The sequence below is a fragment of the Aegilops tauschii genome, chromosome 7, assembly GCF_002575655.3.
Source record: "Aegilops tauschii subsp. strangulata cultivar AL8/78 chromosome 7, Aet v6.0, whole genome shotgun sequence".
NCBI classification, from domain to species: Eukaryota; Viridiplantae; Streptophyta; class Magnoliopsida; order Poales; family Poaceae; genus Aegilops; species Aegilops tauschii.
This window is the reverse complement of record NC_053041.3, coordinates 562,798,842-562,825,343: the sequence shown is the minus strand read 5'-3', so window position 1 is coordinate 562,825,343 and position 26,502 is coordinate 562,798,842.

The following is a 26,502-nucleotide window of genomic DNA, read 5'->3' as shown; positions in this document are numbered from 1 at the left end:
AGAGATGTCAGAGTCTCAGAGTAAAGGTCGAGGAGTAAAAGATCCTACTACCACCCAATGGCGACGTGGGCCCGTAAGCCACACAGCCATGTTAGTAAAAGTTTTGCAATGACTAGACTCGACTTCGGCCAAGGAGTGTGGAAGGGGGGTTCCTACAGGCAGTCGGCTCTGATACCAACTTGTGACGCCCCCGATTTGACCGTACACTAATCATGCACGCAAATGTGTACGATCACGATCAGGGACTCACGGGAAGATATCACAACACAACTCTAAAACATAAATAAGTCATACAAGCATTATAATACAAGCCAGGGGCCTCGAGGGCTCGAATACAAGTGCTCGATCATAGACGAGTCAGCGGAAGCAACAATATCTGAGTACAGACATAACTTAAACAAGTTTGCCTTAAGAAGGCTAGCACAAAGGTAGCAACGATCGAAAAGGCAAGGCCTCTTGCCTGGGACCTCCTAACTACTCCTGGTCGTCGTCAGCGGCCTGCACGTAGTAGTAGGCACCTCCAGTGCCGTAGGTGTCGTCGTCGACGGTGGCGTCTGGCTCCTGAACTCCGACATCTGATTGCGACAATCCGGTATAGAAAGGGGAAAAGAGGGAGAAAAGCAACCGTGAGTACTCATCCAAAGTACTCGCAAGCAAGGAGCTACACTACATATGCATGGGTATATGTGTAAGGAGGCATATCAGTGGACTGAACTGCAGAATGCCGGAATAAGAGGGGGATAGCTAGTCCTGTCGAAGACTACGCTTCTGGACATCTCCATCTTGCAGCATAAAGAAGAGAGTAGATTGAAGTCCTCCAAGTAGCATCGCATAGCATAATCCTACCCGGCAATCCCCTCCTCGTCGCCCTGTTAGAGAGCGATCACCGGGTTGTATCTGGCACTTGGAAGGGTGTATTTTATTCAGTATCCAGTTCTAGTTGTCATAAGCTCAAAGTACAACTCCGGGTCGTCCTTTTACCGAGGGACACGGCTATTCGAATAGATAAACTTCCCTGCAGGGGTGCACCACATAACCCAACACGCTCGATCCCAATTGGCCGGACACACTTTTCTGGGTCATGCCCGGCCTCGTAAGATCAACACGTCGCAGCCCCACCTAGGCTCAACAGAGAGGTCAGCACGCCGGTCTAAACCTAAGCGCGCAGGGGTCTGGGCCCATCGCCCTATGCACACCTGCACGTTGCGAACGCGGCCGCGAGCAGACCTAGCAACCCACACGATCACGGCGGTTACGTCAAAGCGGTCCAACACGGCGCGCGCCACTCAGTCGCTGACGTCACGAAGGCTTCGGCTGATACCACGACGTCGGGATACCCATAACTACTCCCACGTAGATGGTTAGTGCGTATAGACCAAATGGCCAGACTCAGATCAAATACCAAGATCTCGTTAAGCGTGTTAAGTATCCGCGAACGCCGACCAGGGCCAGGCCCACCTCTTACCTAGGCGGTCTCAACCTGCCCTGTCGCTCCGCCACAAAGATCCACTTGCGGGTACTCCTACGAGCCGACCCGACTTTAGTCATCACATGTGTCATGTATATGGTATATAAGTATATACCCGCGATCACCGCCCAGGTGATCACGGCCCGATAGTGTAGCACAGCAGACGGACAAGAATGTAGGGCCACTGATGGAAATCTAGCATCCTATACTAAGCATGTAGGATTGCAGGTAAAGGTATCAACAGTAGTAGCAAGGATAGGCTATGCATCAGAATAGGATATCGAAAAGCAGTAACATGCTACACTACTCTAATGCAAGCAGTAGAGATTAGAGTAGGCGATATCTGGTGATCAAAGGGGGGGGCTTGCCTGGTTGCTCTGGCAAGTAGCAGGGGTCGTCGACTCCGTAGTCGAACTGGGCAGTAGCAGTGTCGGTCTCGTAGTCTACCGGAGAGAAGAGGGGGAAGAAACAGTAAATACAATGCAAACATAAGCATGACGATGCGTGACATGACAGTGAGCGGTGCTAGGGGTGTCCTAACGCGACAGTAGGTGGTACCGGTGAAGGGGGGGGAACATCCGGGAGGTATTCCCGATGTTTCACGTTTTCGGACAGACGGACCGGAGGGGGAAAGTTGCTAGTTCGATAGGTTAGGGAGGTGTGGTGGACGAACGGACTGCGTATTCGGATTCGTCTCGTCGTTCTGAGCAACTTTCATGTAGAAAGTATTTTCATCTGAGCTACGGTTTATTTCATATGATTTTCTAAAGTTTTAAATCATTTTAGAAATTATTTAATTTATTTAATTCAACATTATCCAGAATAGTGCCTGCTGACGTCATCATGACGTCACCACGATGTCAGCAGTCAACAGGGCGTTGACTGGGTCAAACTGACGTGCGGGACCCACCTGTCATTGACTGACTAATTAATTAACTAATAGTTTAATTAGTTTAGTTATTAGATTAGTTTAATTAATCAAAAATTAATTAGGTTAATTAATTCTTTAATTAATTAATTATTTTTAATATATTATTATTATTATTATTATTATTTTATTCCCATTTTCTTTTATCTTTTTATTTTACGTTCTGGGGGTGGGGTCCCCGTGTCAGTGGCTCAGGGGGGGTGCAGCGGGCGCACTGGTGCGGGTGCTCGCACCCGACGCCATGAGAGGCGAGGGCGGGCGCGCCTGGGGCCTCGGTGGCCAGCGACAACGGGAGCAGCACCGGGCGTGGGGAGTTGCGGGGCACGCGCGCCGGCGAGACGAGCCGTGCCGGCCTTCGGCAGGCGCGGGGGAGCGCGGTAGGCGCCGGCGACGGAAGGCGCAGCCCCGGCGCGGCAGCACGGGCAAGCAGGGCCCGAGGCCACCGCGAGCGGGCGGCAAGGCGGAGCGGGGTCGCGCGGGCAAGGCGCCGTGAGCGCGGGCGCCGGACGCGCACGGGCGTGGAGGACACGGTCGAGGCCAGATCGTGTGCGAGCGCGAGGGGGCGAGGCGGTACGGTGCAGTGGCCGTGGTGGCGTTCGGCGATCCAGACGACGCAACGGAACGAGCGACGGTGATGGGGATAGAAGAGGAGGCGCTCACAACCGGTGTAGGGGAATGGCAGAGTGCTCGGGGAGGCTCGGGGTGGTCGACGGGGACGCGGTCGACGACGAAGAGGAAGGCGAGGCGGCTCCGGCGAACGGCTTGAGGAGGAGACGAGTTGGCGAGATCCGGCGGGGAAGGCCCGGCGACGGCGGGGTCCAGTGGCATCGGAGGCGTCTTGGCGATGGCGGTGCGGTGGTGGCGAGGGGCACCAGGGGCGACGGGATCTGGCAAGCAACGGGGGCGCCGTTGCGTCCCGATCCAGAACGGGGAGGAGGTCGAGGACGGGTGATGGGGCGCGGCCGTCGGGGCGGCGCCCGGGGCAATGGGCGACGGCGTCAAGTCGCGGGGGGGGGGGGGGAACGGGCGTGCGGGAGGAGGGGATCGAAGCTCCTCCGCGCGTCGGCGTGTGTGTGGGTGGGTGCGTGCGTCGTGGGTGGCGGCGCAGGGAGGGAACGGGGGAGAGGGGGGGATCGTGCGGGAGAGGGTGGGTGAGGCCTAGGGTTTGCGGGAGTGGGGGAAGGATAAGGGAGTGGGGGACGGTTGGGCCGGCCAGGCGCCCTGGTGGTCTGGAGGCCTGCTGGGCCGTGGCCCAGTGGGCCAGGGGGGTTGTTTCTTTTGTTTTTTTTTGTAGTTTCTTTTTTTTATTTAATTTTTGATTTACAAAAATTACCACTAGTGCCTAAATTTGTAGTTAACAACAAACTACTGTGAGATTAAACCTTAACCCATAATAAAATAGTTTTAGCACTTTATAAATTCAATAGGCATTTGTTTAATTGTTTTCACTATTGTTTTAATTGTTTTAGAGCCTTTAAACATTTTATCAAAACTTGGTTTCTCCACCATAATTGCTTACGATTTCTTTGAAACAACCCGAACATTTTAGTTCTTGTTTTTGAAAACTTTTGTTGTTTGCCATATTTTGAAATTGTATTTATGATCCGGTTTTGAACGAACGCGAGATTATCAACACTAACAAAGGTGACGTGGCATCATTAGCGTAGGTTTACTGTAGCATAATTATCCGGGCGTCACACGCGCGGAGGAGCTCTGGTACGTTCAGGTCGATGCAGCGGCCAAGGTTGGTGCAGCAGTCGAAGGTTGACGGCGGCGGCCGAGGTCGAAGGGTCGAGCGTCCCGAGGATGACGATGAAGTGAAGAGGCACGAGGGGGAAAATGGAAAGACCCCCTGGCCCTATTTATAAGGGAGATAAGCGACAGACGCGAAAATCGAGGAGCCGAGTTTTAGGATATGAGGCGATGCTGTCGCCTCGATTGTCGGAGGCTCGTTAATGACAGGTGACGTCACGGCGGTTTACCAAGATCCTAGAAGATGATGTCATGGTGGTTTACAAGATTGTGTGAAGATGTTGAAGAAGAAATTTTCTTAAGTATTGAGGATTTGACATGAACCAGTTCAAATCAATCCGGGGCCTAATGTTAGGGATATTACCACTGGGCGTAAACCGGCCAGGAGAGGCTGGGTTAACCTCATAATTAGTTCATCTGTATTTGAAGCCCATGAAGACAGACGGTGATGCTTCATAAAGGCCCAGGGCCCAAAGCCGGTTTAAGCCTGTAGACACAAACCGGCATTGATATGTAAACTTGTGTTGTAAGATAGAAGTAGCAGTGTCCGAGCCGGACACGATTATGAGCCGGCCTCGGAGTCTGTAAACCAACGGGCGTCAACCCATGTATATAAGGGGACGATCCGGCGGCGGTTCAAGGACAACAGACAACAACTCGAGACTCAGGCAAAGCGTATTCGCTCCCTGGTCATCGAAACCCCATCAATTCCATCACAACTAGACGTAGGCTTTTACCTTCATCGTAAGGGGCCGAACTAGTATAAACTCTTTTGCGTCCCTTGTCCGCTTTAACCCCTTTAAGCTAACCCGTAGCGATGGCTCCACGACTAAGTCCTTTCTCTAGGACATCTGCCGTGACAAAACCACGACAGTTCCCGTGACGTAAGCCATGACGACCAAGGCCAGGCGGGCGCCAGCGCACACAGTGTCCTCGTTTCCTCTTTGGTGCTAAAGAGGCAAGCGCAGGCGAGGAGTCCCGAGGCATCAGGCAAAGGTTTCCATATCGGTGCAACGAGACCAAGACCAGCAGGACGGCAGGACGGAGGTCACCATGGAGCCCAAGACCGCGTCACCACCAGAGCCTTTGGCAGGCGAAGACCACCTTTAGTCAGGATAACTTGTACTAGTTGTCTCCCTTCGAATTTGGCCGTTGTGGCATCCCTTCCCGCTCAATATTTGGGAAGAGGACCATGGCCTCTATAAATAGGACTAGCCTCCACCATAGAGGGGGACAGATCTAGATCGGCTGGAGAGACACCACACCAGCTCACCGAGCACAAGAACACCTCTCCTCAGGAGACCGTTTTTCCCTTGTAACTATTCATCCTCAGCCCAAGAGGCAATCCACCACACCACACTGGAGTAGGGTATTACACCACATCGATGGCCCGAACCAGTATAAATCTTGTGTCTCCTTGTTCTTTCGGTTCGTCGTGCTAGGCCGTGAGATCGTGGTGCGTGTGAGCTAGGGGGAGGAGAGATCTTCGTGCGTACCCCAATGTTTGAACCTTAAGGGTTTTGCCGGAACCCGAAATCTGACATTTGGCGCGCCAGGTAGGGGTGCGCCGAAGCTTTCCCTCCGCCAAACCGTGTTCCACCGCTCCACCGCGACCATGTCAGACGCACGCCGAGCCCGCGCTGAGCGCCGGGCCGCCCTCGCCACCCGTGTCGCTCAGACTACCCCCGTCGGCGGGCCTCCCCGTCGTCCTCTGTCACCCGCCGCCAACGCCACCACTGGCCCGGTGGGAAACGAGCAGCAAGCGTCCTCGGTGCACCCTGTTGACCCACGAGTATAGGGGATCTATCGTAGTCCTTTCGATAAGTAAGAGTGTCGATCCTAACATGGAGCAGAAGGAAATGACAAGCGGTTTTCAGTAAGGTATTCTCTGCAAGCACTGAAATTATCGGTAACAGATAGTTTTGTGATAAGGTAATATGTAACGGGTAACGAGTAATGAAAATAAATAAGGTGCAGCAAGATGGCCCAATCCTTTTTGAAGCAAAGGACAAGCCTGGACAAACTTTTATATAAAGAAAAGCGCTCCCGAGGACACATGGGGATTATCGTCAAGCTAGTTTTCATCACGCTCATATGATTCGCGTTCGTTACTTTGATAATTTGATATGTGGGTGGACCGGTGCTAGGGTACTGCCCTTTCTTGGACAAGTATCCCACTTATGATTAACCCCTCTTAAAAGCATCCGCAACTACAAAAGAAGTATTAAGGTAAACCTAACTATAGCATGAAACATATGGATCCAAATCAGCCCCTTACGAAGCAACTCATAAACTAGGGTTTAAGCTTCTGCCACTCTAGCAACCCATTATCTACTTATTACTTCCCAATGCCTTCCTCTAGGCCCAAATAATGGTGAAGTTTCATGTAGTCGACGTTCACATAACACCACTAGAGGAGAGACAACATACATCTCATCAAAATATTGAACGAATACCAAATTCATATGACTACTTATAGCACGACTTCTCCCATGTCCTCAGGAATAAATGTAACTACTCACAAATCATATTCATGTTCATAATCAGAGGGTTATTAATAGGGATAATTAGATTTATGCCCCTAGTTGTGCCCCACTCGTCTGTTTTGCCCCTAATTCCCAAAAGTCACCGGTTCTGTCCAAGTCACTTTGCTCCTCTTATGCTTTTGCCCTTTGACCGTTTGACCGTCAGTTTGAAAACTTCATAACTAATTCATACTAAATCAGAAAAATGCAAATAAGATACCAAAATGTTCAGAAAAACATCACCTATATGTCAGTGTCATTTGCATTCATGAAAAAAGTGTTGGAAAGTGCACATCCGAGTTTTAGCTCTTTTGATACCACCATGAATAGTAAACTCTAAAAAAATTCAAAAAAATATGGTGGCAAAGAACGACAAATGTTCTAAGTGCTTGCCAAGTTTCATTAGGGAATGACATTCGTGGAAGTCGTGGCAAAAAAATAATCTATTTTGGAGTGCTGATTGGTTTTTTTGCCGCGGCACCCACGAATGTTATTCCCTGATGAAACTTGGCAGGCACTTAAAACATTTTGTCATTCTTTGCCACCAATATTTTTTTGAATTTTTTTGAACTTTTTTAGATTTTACTATTCATGGTGGTAGCATAAGAGCTAAAACTCGGATGGGCACTTTCCAACACTTTTTTCATGAATGCAAATGACACTGACATATAGGTGATGTTTTTCTAAACATTTTGGTATCTTATTTGCATTTTTCTGATTTAGTATGAATTAGTTATGAAGTTTTCAAACTGACGGTCAAACGGTCAAAGGGCAAAAGCATAAGAGGAGCAAAGTGACTTGGACATAACGGGTGACTTTTGGGAATTAGGGGTAAAACAGACGAGTGGGACACAACTAGGGGCATAAATCTAATTATCCCTTATTAATATGCATAAAGGATCTGAACATATGATCTTCCACCAATATACCAACTAGCATCAACTACAAGGAGTAATCAACACTACTAGCAACCCACAGGTACAAATCTGAGGTTTTGGGACAAAGATTGGATACAAGAGATGAACTAGGGTTTGAGATGAGATGGTGCTGGTTGAGATGTTGATGGAGATTGACCCCCTCCCGATGAGAGGATCATTGGTGATGATGATTTTCCCCTCCCGGAGGGATGTTTCCCCGACAGAACAGCTCCGCCGGAGCCCTAGATTGGTTCCGCCAAGGTTCCGCCTTGTGGCTGTGGTGTTTCGTCCCGAAAGCTTGCTTATTATTTTTTCCAGGGTCTCTAGACTGGATCTCTTTTACCATGAATTACAATGTTTAGTCAGTCCTTGATCTTTAAAGGTGCTCTGCATTTATGCTTTGCGGTCTCAGGGCTAGCGAGATACCATCTTGTTATATCATATCATGATTGTTTTGAGAAAGTGTTGTCATCCGAGATTTATTATTATTGCTCGCTAGTTGATTATGCCATTGACATGAGTAAACATGAGACCTAAGTGTTATTGTGAATATGGTTAATTAGTTCATAATCTTTGCTGAAAACTTGAATGTTGGCTTTACATATTTACGACAACAAGAGCAAACAGAGTTTGTAAAAGTTTTTCTTTATCACTTTCAGTTTATCAACTGAATTGCTTTAGGACAAGCAAAGGTTTAAGCTTGGGGGAGTTGATACGTCTCCATCGTATCTACTTTTCCAAACACTTGTGCCCTTGTTTTGGACTGTAACTTGCATGATTTGAATGGAACTAACCCGGACTGACGCTGTTTTCAGCAGAATTGCCATGGTGTTATTTTTGTGCAGAAATAAAAGTTCTCGGAATGACCTGAAAATCAATGGAGATTATTTTTGGAAATAATAAAAAATACTGGCGAAAGAATCAAGGCCAGGGGGCCCACACCCAGTCCACGAGGGTGGGGGCGCGCCCCCTACCTCGTGGGCCCCCTGGATTTCCACCGACCTCAACTCCAACTCTATATATTCACGTTCGGGGAGAAAAAATCAGAGAGAAGGATTCATCGCGTTTTACGATACAGAGCCGCCGCCAAGCCCTAATCTCTCTCGGAAGGGCTGATCTGGAGTCCGTTCGGGGCTCCGGAGAGGGGAATCCGTCGCCATCGTCATCATCAACCTTCCTCCATCACCAATTTCATGATGCTCACCGTCGTGCGTGAGTAATTCTATCGTAGGCTTGCTGGACGGTGATGGGTTGGATGAGATTTATCATGTAATCGAGTTAGTTTTGTTTGGGTTTGATCCCTAGTATCCACTATGTTCTGAGATTGATGTTGCTATGACCTTGCTATGCTTAATGCTTTTCACTAGGGCCCGAATGCCATGATTTCAGATCTGAACCTATTATGTTTTCATGAATATATGTGAGTTCTTGATCCTATCTTGCAAGTCATTAGTCACCTACTATGTGTTATGATCCGGCAACCCCGAAGTGACAATAATCGGGACCACTCCCGGTGATGACCGTAGTTTGAGGAGTTCATGTATTCACTATGTGTTAATGCTTTGTTCCGGTACTCTATTAAAAGGAGGCCTTAATATCCCTTAGTTTCCATTAGGACCCCGCTGCCACGGGAGGGTAGGACAAAAGATGTCATGCAAGTTCTTTTCCATAAGCACGTATGACTATATTCGGAATACATGCCTACATTACATTGATGAATTGGAGCTAGTTCTATGTCACCCTATGTTATGACTGTTACATGATGAACCGCATCCGGCATAATTCTCCATCACCGATCCAATGCCTACGAGCTTTTCACATATTGTTCTTCGCTTATTTACTTTTCCGTTGCTGCTGTTACAATCACTACAAAACTATCACTGTTACTTTTGCCACCGTTACCATTACTTCCATACTACTTTGGTACTAAATACTTTGCTGCAGATACTAAGTTATCCAGGTGTGGTTGAATTGACAACTCAACTACTAATACTTGAAAATATTCTTTGGCTCCCCTTGTGTCGAATCAATAAATTTGGGTTGAATACTCTACCCTAAAAAACTGTTGCGATCCCCTATACTTGTGGGTTATCAAGACTATTTTCTGGCGCCGTGGCCGGGGAGCATAGCTCTATTCCTTGAGTTACTTGAGATTTATATCTGCTGGTCACTATGAGGAACTTGAAAGACGAAAAAACCAAAATTTATCCCTCAACTACGAGGGAAGGTAAGGAACTGCCATCTAGCTATACACTTGATTCACCTTCTGTTTTGAGTAAGCTTGTGACACCTAAACCTGCTTCTGCTATTAATTTTGATATGTCGCATGTTATTGATGATGCCACTTCTGCTATGCATGATACTTATGATGAAACTACTTCTATGCTTGATACTACTGTGCCACTTCTTGAATTTCTTGATGAACAACTTGCTAGGGCTAGAGAGAATGAAATTATTGAAACTGATAATATTGATGAAAGTGATGAAGAAGATTCTTCCCCTAGATATGAATTGGCTGTTGTGCCTGAGGGTTATGTTATGGATGAAGAAACGGCTAGAGACTTTCTTGCTTGCAATGATAGGAGTGATCTTAAGAAATTATTAGTTAAGCTGAAAGAAAAATCTCTGAATGCTAGAATGAAATATGATCCTGCTTATGCTACTTCACCTATCTTTGTTACTGATAAGGATTATGATTTCTCTGTTGATCCTGAGAAAATTACTCTGGTTGAATCTGATTCTTTCTATGGCAATGAATCTGAAACTGTTGTGGCACATCTTACTAAGTTAAATGATATAGCCACACTGTTCACTAATGATGAGAAAACTCGCTACTATTATATCCTTAAATTATTTCCGTTCTCATTAAAGGGTGATGCTAAGATATGGTTTAATTCTCTTGATCCTGGTTGTGTGCGTAGTCCCCTGGATATAATTTATTACTTCTCTGCTAAATATTTCCCTGCTCATAAGAAACAAGCTGCTTTAAGGGAAATATATAATTTCATGCAAATTGAAGAAGAGAGTCTCCCACAAGCTTGGGGGAGGCTTCTCCAATTAATTAATGCTTTGCCTGATCATCCTCTGAAGAAAAATGAAATACTTGATATCTTCTATAATTGACTAACCGATGCTTCCAGAGACCACCTGGATAGTTGTGCTGGTTGTCTTTTCAGGAAAAGAACAGTTGATGAAGCTGTTGAATAATATGTTGACCAATGAAAATAATTGGACACTTCCTGAACCAACCCCTAAGCCAACTCCGAAGAAAAGGGGTATTCTATTTCTCAGTCCTGAAGATATGCAAGAGGCAAAGAAATCTATGAAAGAAAAAGGTATAAAAGCTGAAGATGTTAAGAATTTACCTCCTGTTGAAGAAATACATGGTCTTAATTCATCACCTATTGAAGAAATACACGGTCTTGATAACCCGACACAGGTAGTAAAGGTAAATTCTCTCTATAGATTTGATGAAGGTGATATTCCTCGTTATAAGTCTGCTAGACAATGCTTAGATGAGTTTGATAATTTTATTGTTAAACAATAAAACTTCAATCCTTATTTTGGTAGACAATTGAAACGCAATGCTTATATGATTGCACACTTGAGTGATTATATGTCTAGAGTTAAAGGTGAACTTAAACTCATCAGTAAACATGCTTCTATGGTTACCACTCAAGTAGAACAAGTACTTAAAGCTCAGAATGACTTTCTCAATGAATTAAATAATAAGAAGAATGATAATGTTGTTAGAGTTGTGACTAGAGGGGTTAGAATGACTCAGGAACCTTTGTATCCCGAAGGTCATCCTAAGAGAATTGAGCAAGATTCTCAGAGAACTAATGTTGATGCACCTAGTCCTTCTAAAAAGAAGAAAAAGAAAAATGATAGGACTTTGCATGCTTCTAGTGAACCTATTGTTGACACACCTGAGAATCCTAATGATATTTCTATTTCTGATGCTGAAACACAATCTGGTGATGAACATGAACCTAGTGATAATGTTAATGATGATGTTCATGTTAATGCTCAACCTATCAATGACAATGATGTAGAAATTGAACCTGCTGTTGATCTCAATAACGCACAATCAAAGAATCAACGTTATGATAAGAGAGACTTCGTTGCTAGGAAGCATGGTAAATAAAGAGAACCATGGGTTCAGAAACCCATGCCTTTTCCTCCCAAACCATCCAAGAAAAAGGATGATGAGGATTTTGAGCGCTTTGCTGAGATGATTAGACCTATCTTTTTGCGTATGCGTTTTACTGATATGCTTAATGAATCCTTATGCTAAGTACATGAAAGATATTGTCACAAATAAGAGAAAGATACCGGAAGCTGAAATTTCCACCATGCTTGCTAATTATACTTTTAAAGGTGGAATACCTAAGAAACTCGGAGATCCAGGAGTACCAACTATACCATGCTCCATTAAAAGAAACTATGTTAGAACTGCTTTATGTGATCTTGGAGCAGGTGTTAGTGTTATGCCTCTCTCTTTATATCATAGACTTGATTTGAATAAGTTGACACCTACTAAAATATCTTTGCAAATGGCTAATAAATCAACTGCTATACCTGTCGGTATTTGTGAGGATGTCCCTGTTGTGGTTGCAAACGTTACTATTTTAACGGATTTTGTTATTCTTGATATTCCCGAGGACGATAGTATGTCTATTATTCTTGGAAGACCCTTTTTGAATATTGCAGGGGCTGTTATTGACTGCAACAAAGGCAATGTCACTTTTCATGTTAATGGAAATGAGCATATGGTACACTTTCTGAGGAAACAACCTCAAGTCCACAGTATCAATTCTATTGGAAAAATCCCATCGATTATTATTGGAGGTTTTGAATTTCCTCTTCCTACTGTCAAAAAGAAATATGATATTCTTATTATTGGGGACGTGCATATCCCCGTTGAGGTAACATAGTGTTATTCGAAATTTCTCCGGTTTCATGTTATTCGAAATGAGTTTGTTAACAAGACCTGATCAACCTTGTTAGTGGATTCCTTTTGATGAGTATGAGATGGATGAAGTTAGAAAGCACAACCTTCTGTACCCTTCTTTTACTTTCTGTTATTTAGATTAAATAAAGCAAAAATAGTATATCCTGTCAGTTTTCTGAATTATCCATGCAATAAAAAAATATCGCGAAAATAAAAGTTCTCCAAATGCCCCGAAATTGAAATATGATTTTTTCTGGAATATTTGAGAATATCTAGCACTGAGAACACATCGGGGGAGCAAGCACCTGGCCACGAGGGTCCAAGGCACGCCCCCCAGCCTCGTGGGCCCATGGTGGCTCCCCTCCATTTATTCCAGCCACCACACACTCCTTCTTCCTCCCAAAAAAATCACCAACCAGATCAAGCACGAGTTCTAGCTCATTTTGCTGCGATTTTTGATCTCCTTGCTCAAAGCTCCACTCACGAAACTGCTTTGGGAGATTGTTCTTCGGTATGTGACTCCTCCAATGGTCCAATTAGTTTTTGTTCTAGTGCTTTATTCATTGCAAATTTTTGCTGCCTAGGTGACCCTGTTCTTGAGCTTGCATGTCAAATTTTTATGGTCCCAAGTAGTTCTAATGCATGATATAGTCTCTAGGCACTTGTGGGAGTAGTTGCTATCAATTTTGTTGAGTTTGGTTCACTTTTATTTTGAGTTACTAAAAATTTTAGAAATTTTCAGAAAATGATGAAGAGGTTTTTGAGGGGTTCTTCGAGCCGAAGCTCGAAGGATAAGCAAAGTGAAGAAGACGAGAGGCCCAAATATAATCTCCCTCGCACAGCGAAAGTTCGGCCTTGTGAATGGCCTTGTGATAATTTCTTGAGAGCAGCCGGGATTTATGATGATTTTTATGAGTTGGCTGAGAATGTAGGCCTCACCGACTTCCTCAGCGACCAACGCGAACAGTAACTCTTACTCACTAATATTTTGGAGCAAATTTTTGATTTCCATGCTAGGAGGTCACCACCTTCGGTGGATTTCTATTTATATGATGAGTATAAGGAGATGTCTCTCTATGAATTTTGTGAGGTTTGCAAGTTGCCCTTTTCGGGTAACGTAGAGGAACCACATCGTAATGATGTGGAGGGTTTATTGATACAATTGCTGTAGGGGAAACTAGGAAGGTTTCCTATGCAAGAATTACTAGCATACCTTTTCCTGTTCTATGTTACTTTGCAATATTTTCTAGTAGATGCTTAATTGGTCGCGGAAACTGTGGCAACCTTAGTGCCCCTGAAATTGTTATTTTGTGTCATGCATTGTTCCGTGATGACACATTTAGTATGGGCGCTATTGTTGCAAAGCGGTTGAATCTTAACCGTACTAAGGGCCCCATCTTGGGAGGTATCTTCGCCTCGCGCCACGCTGCACATTTTAACATACCTATTAGACATTATGAGAAAGAAGAAAAGTTGCTGCCTCGTGTTTTTCTAGACTATAAGAGTATGGTAGCACATGATTTCATCGTTAAGAATAGGGGAAAGACACTTAAGTACAAACTGATATTTGATAAAATTCGCAGTGAGATTATTACTTTGCCTGCTCCTTCCTTGTTTGAGTTATCTGCAGGCCAGTACCTAGTTCCGCCGGAGGCTATTCACGCCTACCGAAACCCCACACCAACTACAGAGCCAGAGCCGGAACCACAATTTGTTCCTCCACGACAGTCTGTTTACCAGTGGGATCCGGAGGAGTTTGCCAACCAGTGGCAACCCGAGGCTCCATCACGGTACGACCACAAATACAACTTTGGATATCCGCCAGGCCAGCCGTGGCAATAGACCAACTTAGGCCAAAAGCCTAAGCTTGGGGGAGTAAGTATTTCTCACCGACATTACGTTCATATTCACACACTCATTGCTAGTTGTCGGTGCTCATACTTTTTCACTGTACTATCAATGCTAGTTTATTTTCCTTTTTATGCTTTCTTCTTTTGTGTTTGAAAAACCTTAAGAAAAACCAAAAATATATTAGTTGTAGCTTTTAGCTAGTTTACTTTCCATGCTTGTAGTAGTAATAACTAAAAGAAAACCCAAAAATATTTCTCATTCTTCTTTTGCTTGTTGGGAGCTTTCCCGTGTAAATAGTTTTATTTTTTTCTTTTATTTGGGAGTCGAGAGGAGGAGACCATAATGAAAATGTTGAAGTGACTCTTATATGCATTATTGTTGATTTAACCAAGAGCCCGTATTATCTTGTCTTGTCCTTTGTGTCAGATGTCTGCAGATTCCAGCTTAGTCCAATGCACGTGCACCATTATTATTATCCACATCGTTCGGTCGTGCAAGTGAAAGGCAATAATGATGATATATGATGGACTGACTGAGATAAGAAAAGCTGGTATGAACTCGACCTCTCTTGTTTTTGTAAATATGATTAGTTCATCGTTCTTGATTCAGCCTATTATGAATAAACATGTTTACAATGACAATTAGAGATTATAGTTGCTTATGCCATGCTTAATTAGCTAGGAGTTTATAATGGAATACCTTGCATGCCAACATGCTATCAAAATGGTTGTGATGTGGTATGATAGGGTGGTATCCTCCTTTGAATGATTCATGTGACTGGACTTGGCACATGCTCACACATGTAGTTGAAACAAAATCAACATAGCCTTCATGATATTTATGTTCATGGTGGATTATATCCTACTCATACTTGCACTCAATGTTTATTAATTTTAATGCATGTTCATGACTATTGTCGCTCTCGAGTTGGTCGCTCCCCAGTCTTTTTCTACCCTTCACTTGTACTAAGCGGGAATACTGCTTGTGCATCCACTCCGTTAAACCCCAAAGGTATTCCATATGAGTCCACTATACCTTCCTATATGCGGTATCTACCTGCCGTTCCAAGTAAATTTGTATGTACCAAACTCTAAACCTTCAAATAAAATTCTGTTTTGTATGCTCGAATAGCTCATGTATCAACTAGGGATGTCTGTATCTTCCATGCTAGGCGGGTTATTCTCAAGAGGAGTGGACTCCGCTCCTCACTCACGAGAAAATGGCTGGTCACCGGGATGCCCAGTCACATGCTTTATGCAAATCAAATCAAAATAATTACAAACAAAACTCCCCCGGGACTCTTGTTAGTTGGAGGCACTCGTTGTTTCGAGAAAGCCATGGATTGATGCTTGTTGGTGAAGGGGGAGTATAAACTTTACCATTCTGTTTGGGAACCGCCTATAATGTGTGTAGCATGGAAGATATCGAGATCTCTGGCACCGCTACAAATCCCTGCTTCCCTCTGCGAAGGGCCTATCTATTTACTTTTATGTTGATTCATCACCCTCTTATTAAAAAGCACCAGCTGGAGAGCACCGCTGTCATTTGCATCGATTACTATTAATTTATATTGAGTATGACTATGACTGGATCTCTTTTACCATGAATTACAATGTTTAGTCAGTCCTTGATCTTTAAAGGTGCTCTGCATTTATGTTTTGCGGTCTCAGAAAGGGCTAGCGAGATACCATTTGTTATATCATATCATGATTGTTTTGAGAAAGTGTTGTCATCCGAGATTTATTATTATTGCTCGCTAGTTGATTATGCCATTGACATGAGTAAACATGAGACCTAAGTGTTATTGTGAATATGGTTAGTTCATAATCTTTGCAGAAAACTTGAATGCTGGCATTACATATTTACAACAACAAGAGCAAACAGAGTTTGTAAAAGTTTTTCTTTATCACTTTCAGTTTATCAACTGAATTGCTTGAGGACAAGCAAAGGTTTAAGCTTGGGGGAGTTGATACGTCTCCGTCGTATCTACTTTTCCAAACACTTTTGCCCTTGTTTTGGACTGTAACTTGCATGATTTGAATGGAACTAACCCGGACTGACGCTGTTTTCAGCAGAATTGCCATGGTGTTATTTTTGTGTAGAAATAAAAGTTCTCGGAATGACCTGGAAATCAACGGAGATTATTTTTGGAAATAATAAAAAATAATGGCAAAAGAATCAAGGCCTGGGGGCCCACACCCTGTCCACGAGGGTGGGGGCGTGCCTGCCCCCCTGGGCGCGCCCCCCTGCCTCATGGGCCCCCTAGGTTTCCACCGACCTCAACTCCAACTCTATATATTCACGTTCGGGGAGAAAAAATCAGTGAGAAGGATTCATCGCGTTTTACGATACGGAGCCGCCGCCATGCCCTAATCTCTCTCGGAAGGGCTGATCTGGAGTCTGTTCGGGGTTCCGGAGAGGGGAATCCGTCGCCATCGTCATCATCAACCTTCCTCCATCACCAATTTCATGATGCTCACCGCTGTGCGTGAGTAATTCCATCGTAGGCTTGCTGGACGGTGATGGGTTGGATGAGATTTATCATGTAATCGAGTTAGTTTTGTTAGGGTTTGATCCCTAGTATCCACTATGTTCTGAGATTGATGTTGCTATGACTTTGCTATGCTTAATGCTTCTCACAAGGGCCCGAGTGCCATGATTTCAGATCTGAACCTATTATGTTTTCATGAATATATGTGAGTTCTTGATCCTATCTTGCAAGTCTATAGTCACCTACTATGTGTTATGATCCAGCAACCCCGAAGTGACAATAATCGGGACCACTCCCGGTGATGACCGTAGTTTGAGGAGTTCATGTATTCACTATGTGTTAATGCTTTGTTCCAGTACTCTATTAAAAGGAGGCCTTAATATCCCTTAGTTTCCATTAGGACCCCGCTGCCACGGGAGGGTAGGACAAAAGATGTCATGCAAGTTCTTTTCCATAAGCACGTATGACTATATTCGGAATACATGCCTACATTACATTGATGAATTGGAGCTAGTTCTATGTCACCGTATGTTATAACTGTTGCATGAATAATCGCATCCGGCATAATTCTCCATCACCGATCCAATGCCTACGAGCTTTTCACGTATTGTTCTTTGCTTATTTACTTTTCCGTTGCTGCTCTTAGAATCACTACAAAACTATCACTGTTACTTTTGCCACCGTTACCATTACTTCCATACTACTTTGCTACTAAATACTTTGCTGCAGATACTAAGTTATCCTGGTGTGGTTGAATTGACAACTCAACTACTAATATTTGAGAATATTCTTTGGCTCCCCTTGTGTCGAATCAATAAATTTGGGTTGAATACTCTACCCTCGAAAACTGTTGTGATCCCCTATACTTGTGGGTTATGAAGACTATTTTCTGGCGCCGTTGCCGGGGAGCATAGCTCTATTCTTTGAGTCACTTGGGATATATTTCTGCTGGTCACTATGAAGAACTTGAAAGACGCTAAGACAAAAATTTATCCCTCAACTACGAGGGGAGGTAAGGAACTGCCATCTAGCTCTGCACTTGATTCACCTTCTGTTTTGAGTAAGCTTGCGACACCTAAACCTGCTTCTGCTATTAATTCTGATATGTCGCATGTTATTGATGATACCTCTTCTTCTATGCATGATACTTATGATGAAACTACTTCTATGCTTGATACTACCATGCCACTTGGTGAATTTCTTGATGAACAACTTGCTAGGGCTAGAGAGAATGAAATTATTGAAACCGATAAATTGAAGACAGTGATGATGAAGACTCTCCCCCTAATAAATATGAATTGTCTGTTGTTCCTGAGGGTTATGTTTTGGATGAAGAATCTGCTAGAGCCATTCTTGCTTGCAATGATAGAAGCGACCTTAAGAAATTATTAGCTCAATGGAAGCAGCGATCTCTTAATGCTAGAATGAAACCTGACCCTACTTTTGCTACTTCACATATCTATGTTACTGATAAGGATTATGAATTCTCTGTTGATCCTGATATAGATACTTTGGTTGAATCTGATCCTTTTTATGGCTATGAATCTAAAACTGTTGTGGCACATCTTACTAAATTAAATGATATAGCCACCCTGTTCACTAATGATGAGAGAACTCGCTACCTTTATACCCTTAAAATATTTCCGTTCTCATTAAAGGGTGATGCTAAGATATGGTTTAATTCTCTTGACCCTGGTTGTGTGCGTAGTCCCCAGGATATGATTTATTACTTCTCTGCTAAATATTTCCCCGCTCATAAGAAACAAGCTGCTTTAAGGGAAATATATAATTTTGTGCAAATTGAAGAAGAGAGTCTCCCACAAGCTTGGGGGAGGCTTCTCCAATTGCTTAATGCTTTGCCTGATCATCCTCTTAATAAAAATGAAATACTTGATATCTTTTATAATGGACTAACCGATGCTTCCAGAGATTACCTGGATTGTTGTGCTGGTACTGTTTTCAGGGAAAGAACACCAGATGAAGCTGAAATTTTATTGAATAATATGTTGACAAATGAAAATAATTGGACACTTCCTCAGCCAATTCCAGAGCCTATTCCTTAACCAACTCCGAAGAAGAGGGGTGTTCTATTTCTCAGTCCTGAAGATATGCAAGAGGCAAAGAAATCTATGAAAGAAAAGGGTATTAAAGCTGAAGATGTTAAGAATTTACCTCCTATTGAAGAAATACATGGTCTTAATTTACCGCCTGTTGAAGAAACATATAATCTTAATCCTCCACCTATTGAAGAAACTCATGGTCTTGATAACCCGACACAGGTAGTAAAGGTAAATTCTCTCTATAGATATGATAAAGCTGAAATCCCTCCTACTAAGTTTGCTAGCCCATGTTTGGATGAGTTTGATAACTTTATGCTTAGGCAAGAAGACTTTAATGCTTATTTTGGTAGACAATTAAAACAAAATGCTTATATGATAGAACACTTGGGTGATTATATGTCTTGAGTTAAAGGTGAACTTAAACTCATTAGTAAACATGCTTCTATGGTTACCACTCGAGTAGAACAAGTACTTAAAGCTCAAAATGATTTGCTCAATGAATTGAATAGTAAGAATAATGATTTTGCTGTTAGAGTGGCTATTAGAACTGGTAAAATGACTCAGGAACCTTTGTATCCTGAAGGCCATCCTAAGAGAATTGAGCAAGATTCTCAGAGAAATAATATTCATGCACCTAGCTCTTCTAAAAAGAAGGAAAAGAAAAATGATAGGACTTTGCATGTTTCTAGTGAACCTATTGCTGAAACACCTGAGAATCCAAATGATATTTCTATGTCTGATGCTGAAACACAATCTGGTAATGAACATGAACCTAATGAAAATGTTAATGATGATGCTCAACCTAGTAATGATAATGATGTAGAAATTGAACCTGTTGTTGATCTTGACAACCCACAATCAAAGAATCAACTTATGATAAGAGAGACTTTGTTGCTAGGAAACATGGTAAAGAAAGAGAACCTTGGGTTCAGAAACCCATGCCTTTTCCTCCCAAACCATCGAAGAAAAAGGATGATGAGGATTTTGGGCGCTTTGCTGAAATGATTAGACCTATCTTCCTGCGTATGCGAATAACTGATATGCTTAAAATGAATCCTTATGGTAAGTACATGAAAGAAATTGTTACTAATAAAAGAAAGATACCGGAAGCTGAAATTTCCACCATGCTTGCTAATTATACTTTTAAGGGTGGAATACCAAAGAAACTTGGAGATCCAGGAGTACCAACTATACCATGCTCGATTAAAAGAAACTATGTTAAAACTGCTTTATGTGATCTTGGAGCCGGTGTTAGTGTTATGCCTCTCTCTTTATATTGTAGACTTGATTTGAATAAGTTGACACCTACTGAAATATCTTTGCAAATGGCTGATAAATCAACTGCTATACCTGTTGGTATTTGTGAGGATGTGCCTGTTGTGGTTGCAAACGTTACTATTTTAACGGACTTTGTTATTCTTGATATTCCCGAGGACGATAGTATGTCTATTATTTTTGGAAGACCTTTTTTTAATACTGCAGGGGCTGTTATTGATTGCAACAAAGGCAAATGTCACTTTTCATGTTAATGGTAATGATCATACGGTACACTTTCCGAGGAAACAACCTCAAGTCCACAGTATCAATTCTATTGGAAAAATTCCATCGATTATTTTTGGAGGTTTCAAATTTCCTCTTCCTACTGTCAAGAAGAAATATGATATTCTTTTTATTGGGGATGTGCATATCCCCGTTGAGGTAACATAGTGTCATTTGAAATTTTTCCGGTTCCATGTTATTCGGAATGAGTTTGTTAACAAGACTTGATCAACCTTGGTAGTGGATTCCTTTTGATGAGCATGAGTTGGATGAAACTAGAAGGCACAACCTTCTGTACCCTCTTTCCACTTTCTGTTATTTAGTTGAAATAAAGTAAAAATAGTATTTTTCTGTCTGTTTCCTGAATTATCTGTGCAATATAAAAATACCCCGAAAATAAAAGTTCTCCAATTGCCCTCAAAATGGAATATGATTTTTTCTGGAATATTTGAGATTATCTGGCACTGAGAACACAACAGGGGGAGCAAGCACCTGGCCACGAGGGTCCAGGGCGCGCGCCCCTGCCTCGTGGGCCCACGGTGGCTCCCCTCCACTTATTCCTGCACCCACACACTTCTTCTTCCTCCCAAAAAAATTCACCATCCAGCTCAAGCACGAGTTCTAGCTCGTTTTGCTGCGATTTTCCATCTCCTTGCTCAAAGCACCTCTCACAAAACTGCTTGGGGAGATTGTTCCTTGGTATGTGACTCCTCCATTGGTCCAATTAGTTTTTGTTCTAGTGCTTCATTCATTGCAAATTTGTGCTGCCTAGGTGGCCATGTTCTTGAGCTTGCATGTCAAATTTATATGATTCCAAGTAGTTCTAATGCTTGATATAGGCTCTAGGCACTTGTAGGAGTAGTTGCTATCAATCTTGTTGAGCTTGGTTCACTTTTATTTTGAAGTTACTAAAAATTTGAGAAATTTTTTAGTGGAAGAAATATGCTTAGGAAAATGTTCCAAGGTGGTTCTTCAAGGAAGCAAGGACCCAGGCTTGCAATGCGTGATGCTGACGATGAGCCACCAAGGGACGCTCCAGTGCGGCCTTGTGAATGGCCTTCAGAAAACTTTATGGATCGAGCGGGAATTAAGGAAGAATTTAACGCGTATTTGCGTAACGCTGATCTTGTGAACTCCGAGGAAGAAAAGTGCCGCCAGTACGACTATCTCACTAGTTCCTTTGTGAGGAGGTTTGAATTTTCATCTTCACGTAATTCTCCAACTGTCCTGTTTGATCTTTATGAAAAATCTTATATGATGGACTTAGAGGATTTTACCACTGCTTGCAAACTTCCACAATGGGGCAATGCTAGTGAACCTCGCAAATCTGAATTTAGAAATTTTCTTGCTAGTATAACTGTGGGGGAATCTAGAGATATAGCACAAGCTACCATAGGGAGCATCCATTTTCCTGCTATACATTATTTTGCTCTCTTCATAGGTAGATGCATAGATGGTAAGGATGAAGCATGTCACATGTGTGTCCCTGACCTCAGTATTCTTAGGAGTGCTGTGGTAGAAGAAAAATCTTATAATTTGGGAGCCATTGTTGCACGTAGGTTGCACCATAATAGATTTAATGGAGATTTCTTTGGAGGAATTTATGCAACCCGCTTAGCTAATTTTCTTGGTGTGGACATACGTGAGGATGATATTGAGTTGCCTCCTACTTATTTAGACTTTAATGCTATGGTTCACCTCCAGTTTGTCGAGAGGAATGAATCACCTCTCCAGTATCGCTTAATCTTTGACGGACGTCGTGCTGTCCGTATTACTCTCCCTGCTCCTGCCTTCTTTGATTATCAGGAAAAAGGAAGACATTTCATTACCAGAGAGGAGGCAGATGAGTACGAGAGGAGGGCGGAGGCAGCTCGCCGCCACGCTGCAGCTCAGGAGGCAATAACTGCCGTAGCTCAGTACGACCCCAGCTACAACCATGGATATCCGCCAGGCCATCCGTGGCAATAAACCAACTTAGGCCAAAAGCCTAAGCTTGGGGGAGTACGTATTTCCCACCGGCATTACATTTATGTCCACACACTCATTGCTAGATGTCGGTGCTCATACTCTTTCACTGTAATATCCATGCTAGTTTATTTTCCTTTTTTCTTGCTTTCTTCTTGTGCGTTTGATAAACCTTAAGAAAACAAAAAAAAATTAGTTGTAGCTTTTAGCTAGTTTACTTTCTTGCTATAGTAGTAATAATTAAAAAGAAAACCCAAAAGATTTCCCGTTCTTCTTTTGCTTGTTGGGACCTTTCCCGTGTAAATAGTTTTATTTCTTTTCTTTTCTTTGGGGGTCGATAGGAGAAGACCATAATTAAAATTGTTGAAGTGGCTCTTATTTGCATTATTGTTGATTTAACCAAGAGCCCATATTGCCTTGTCTTCTCCTGTTTATTGAATGCTCACAGATTCCAGCTTAGTCCAATGCACGTGCACTCTTATTATTTTCACATCGTTCGGTCGTGCAAGTGAAAGGCAATTATGAAGATATATGATGGACTGATTGAGATGAGAGAAGCTGGTATGAACTCGACATCTCTTGTTTTTGTAAATATGATTAGTTCATCGTTCCTGATTCAGCCTATTATGAATAAACATGTTTGCAATGACAATTAGATATCATAGTTGTTTATGCCATGCTTGATTAGCTATGAGTTATAATGGTTTACCTTGCGGCCAACATGCTATTAAAATGGTTGTGATGTGGTATAGTGGGGTGGTATCCTCCTTTGAATGATTTAAGTGACTTGACTTGGCACATGTTCACACATGTAGTTGAAACAAATCAACAAAGCCTTCACGATATTTATGTTCATGGTGGATTATATCCTACTCATGCTCGTACTCAATGTCTATTAATTTTAATGCATGTTCATGACTGTTGTCGCTCTCTAGTTGGTCGCTTCCCAGTCTTTTGCTAGCCTTCACTTGTACTAAGCGGGAATACTGCTTGTGCATCCAATCCCTTAAAACCCCAAAGTTAGTCCATATGAGTCCACTATACCTGTTGGAAATATGCCCTAGAGGCAATAATAAATTGGTTATTATTATATTTCCTTGTTCACGATAAACGTTTATTATCCATGCTAGAATTGTATTGATAGGAAACTCAGATACATGTGTGGATACATAGACAACACCATGTCCCTAGTAAGCCTCTAGTTGACTAGCTCGTTGATCAATAGATGGTTATGGTTTCCTGACCATGGACATTGGATGTCGCTGATAACGGGATCACATCATTGGGAGAATGATGTGATGGACAAGACCCAATCCTAAGCCTAGCACAAGATCGTGTAGTTCGTTTGCTAAGAGCTTTTCTAATGTCAAGTATCATTTCCTTAGACCATGAGATTGTGCAACTCCCGGATACCGTAGGAATGCTTTGGGTGTACCAAACGTCACAACGTAACTGGGTGGCTATAAAGGTGCACTACAGGTATCTCCGAAAGTGTCTATTGGGTTGGCACGAATCGAGACTGGGATTTGTCACTCCGTGTAAACGGAGAGGTATCTCTGGGCCCACTCGGTAGGACATCATCATAATGTGCACAATGTGACCAAGGAGTTGATCACGGGATGATGTGAGTTACGGAACGAGTAAAGAGACTTGCCGGTAACGAGATTGAACAAGGTATCGGGATACCGACGATCGAATCTCGGGCAAGTAACATACCGATAGACAAAGGAAATTGAATACGGGATTGATGGAATCCCCGACATCGTGGTTCTTCCGATGTGATCATCATGGAACATGTGGGAGGCAACATGGGTATCCAGATCCCGCTGTTGGTTATTGACCGGAGAACGTCTCGGTCATGTCTGCATGGTTCCCGAACCCGTAGGGTCTACACACTTAAGGTTCGATGACGCTAGGGTTATAGGGAAAGTATGTACGTGGTTACCGAATGTTGTTCGGAGTCCCGGATGAGATCCCGGACGTCACGAGGAGTTCCGGGATGGTCCGGAGGTAAAGATTTATATATGGGAAGTCCTGTTTTGGTCACCGGAAAAGTTTCGGGTGCTATCGGTAATGTACCGGGACCACCGGGAGGGTCCCGGGGGTCCACCAGGTGGGGCCACCAGCCCCAGAGGGCTGCGTGGGCCAAGTGTGGGAGGGGACCAGTCCCAGGTGGGCTGGTGTGCCCCCCCCCACAAGAGGCCCAGGGCGCAGGAAAGGGGGAAGGGGGGAAACCCTAGGCTCATATGGGCCTAAGGCCCATCTAGTGGGGCGCCCCCCCTCTCTCCCCCCCATGGCCGCCCCCCAAGCCCCATCTAGGGCTGGCCGCACCCCTTGGGGGGGGGAACCTAGATGGGGGCGCAGCCCTCCCCCTCCCCTATATATATTGGGGTTTTGGGGCTGCCATACACATGAGATCGTCTCTCTTTCGGCGCAGCCCTACCCCTCTCCCTCCTCCTCCTCTCCCGCGGTGCTTGGCGAAGCCCTGTGGGATTGCCACGCTCCTCCATCACCACCATGCTGTTGTGCTGCTGCTGGACGGAGTCTTCCCCAACCTCTCCCTCTCTCCTTGCTGGATCAAGGCATGGGAGACGTCACCGGGCTGCACGTGTGTTGAACGCGGAGGCGCCGTGGTTCGGCGCTTAGATCGGAATCAACCGCGATCTGAATCGGTACGAGTACGACTCCTTCATCCGCGTTCTTGCAACGCTTCCGCATCGCGATCTACAAGGGTATGTAGATGCACTCCCCTTCCCTCGTTGCTAGATTACTCCATAGATTGATCTTGGTGATGCGTAGAAAATTTTGAATTTCTGCAACGTTCCACAATAGTGGTATCAGAGCTAGGTCTATGCGTAGTTTCTATGCACGAGTAGAACACAAAGTAGTTGTGGGCGTAGATGTTGCCAATTCTTCTTGCCGCTACTAGTCTTATCTTGTTTCGGCGGCATTGTGGGATGAAGCGGCCCGGACCGACCTTACACGTACGCTTATGTGAGACAGGTTCCACCCACTTTAGTCGGAACGGATTTGATGAAAAGGGTCCTTATGAAGGGTAAATAGAAATTGGCATATCACGTTGTGGTTTTACATAGGTAAGAAACGTTCTTGCTAGAAACCTATACAAGCCACGTAAAAACTTGCAACAACAATTAGAGGACGTCTAACTTGTTTTTGCAGCATGTGCTATGTGATGTGATATGGCCAGAAGATATGATGAATGATATATGTGATGTATGAGATTGATCATATTCTTGTAATAGGGATCACGACTTGCATGTCGATGAGTATGACAACCGGCAGGAGCCATAGGAGTTGTCTTTATTTTTTGTATGACCCGCGTGTCATTGAATAACGCCATGTAAATTACTTTACTTTATTGCTAAGCGCGTTAGCCATAGAAGTAGAAGTAATCGTTGGCGTGACAACTTCATGAAGACACAATGATGGAGATCATGATGATGGAGATCATGATGATGGAGATCATGGTGTCATGCCGGTGACGAAGATGATCATGGTGCCCCGAAGATGGAGATCAAAGGAGCAAAATGATATTGGCCATATCATGTCACTATTTGATTGCATGAGATGTTTATCATGTTATGCATCTTATTTGCTTAGAACGACAGTAGTAAGTAAGATGATCCCTCACTAAAATTTCAAGAGACGTGTTCCCCCTAACTGTGCACCGTTGCGAAGGTTCGTTGTTTCGAAGCACCACGTGATGATCGGGTGTGATAGATTCTAACGTTCGAATACAACGGGTGTTGACGAGCCTAGCATGTACAGACATGGCCTCGGAACACATGCAAAACACTTAGGTTGACTTGACGAGCCTAGCATGTACAGACATGGCCTCGGAACACAAGAGATCGAAAGATCGAACATGAGTCGTATAGTAGATACGATCAACATGGAGATGTTCACCGATGATGACTAGTCCGTCTCACGTGATGATCGGACACGGCCTAGTTTGACTCAGATCATGTATCACTTAGATGACTAGAGGGATGTCTATCTGAGTGGGAGTTCAATAATCAGATGAACTTCAT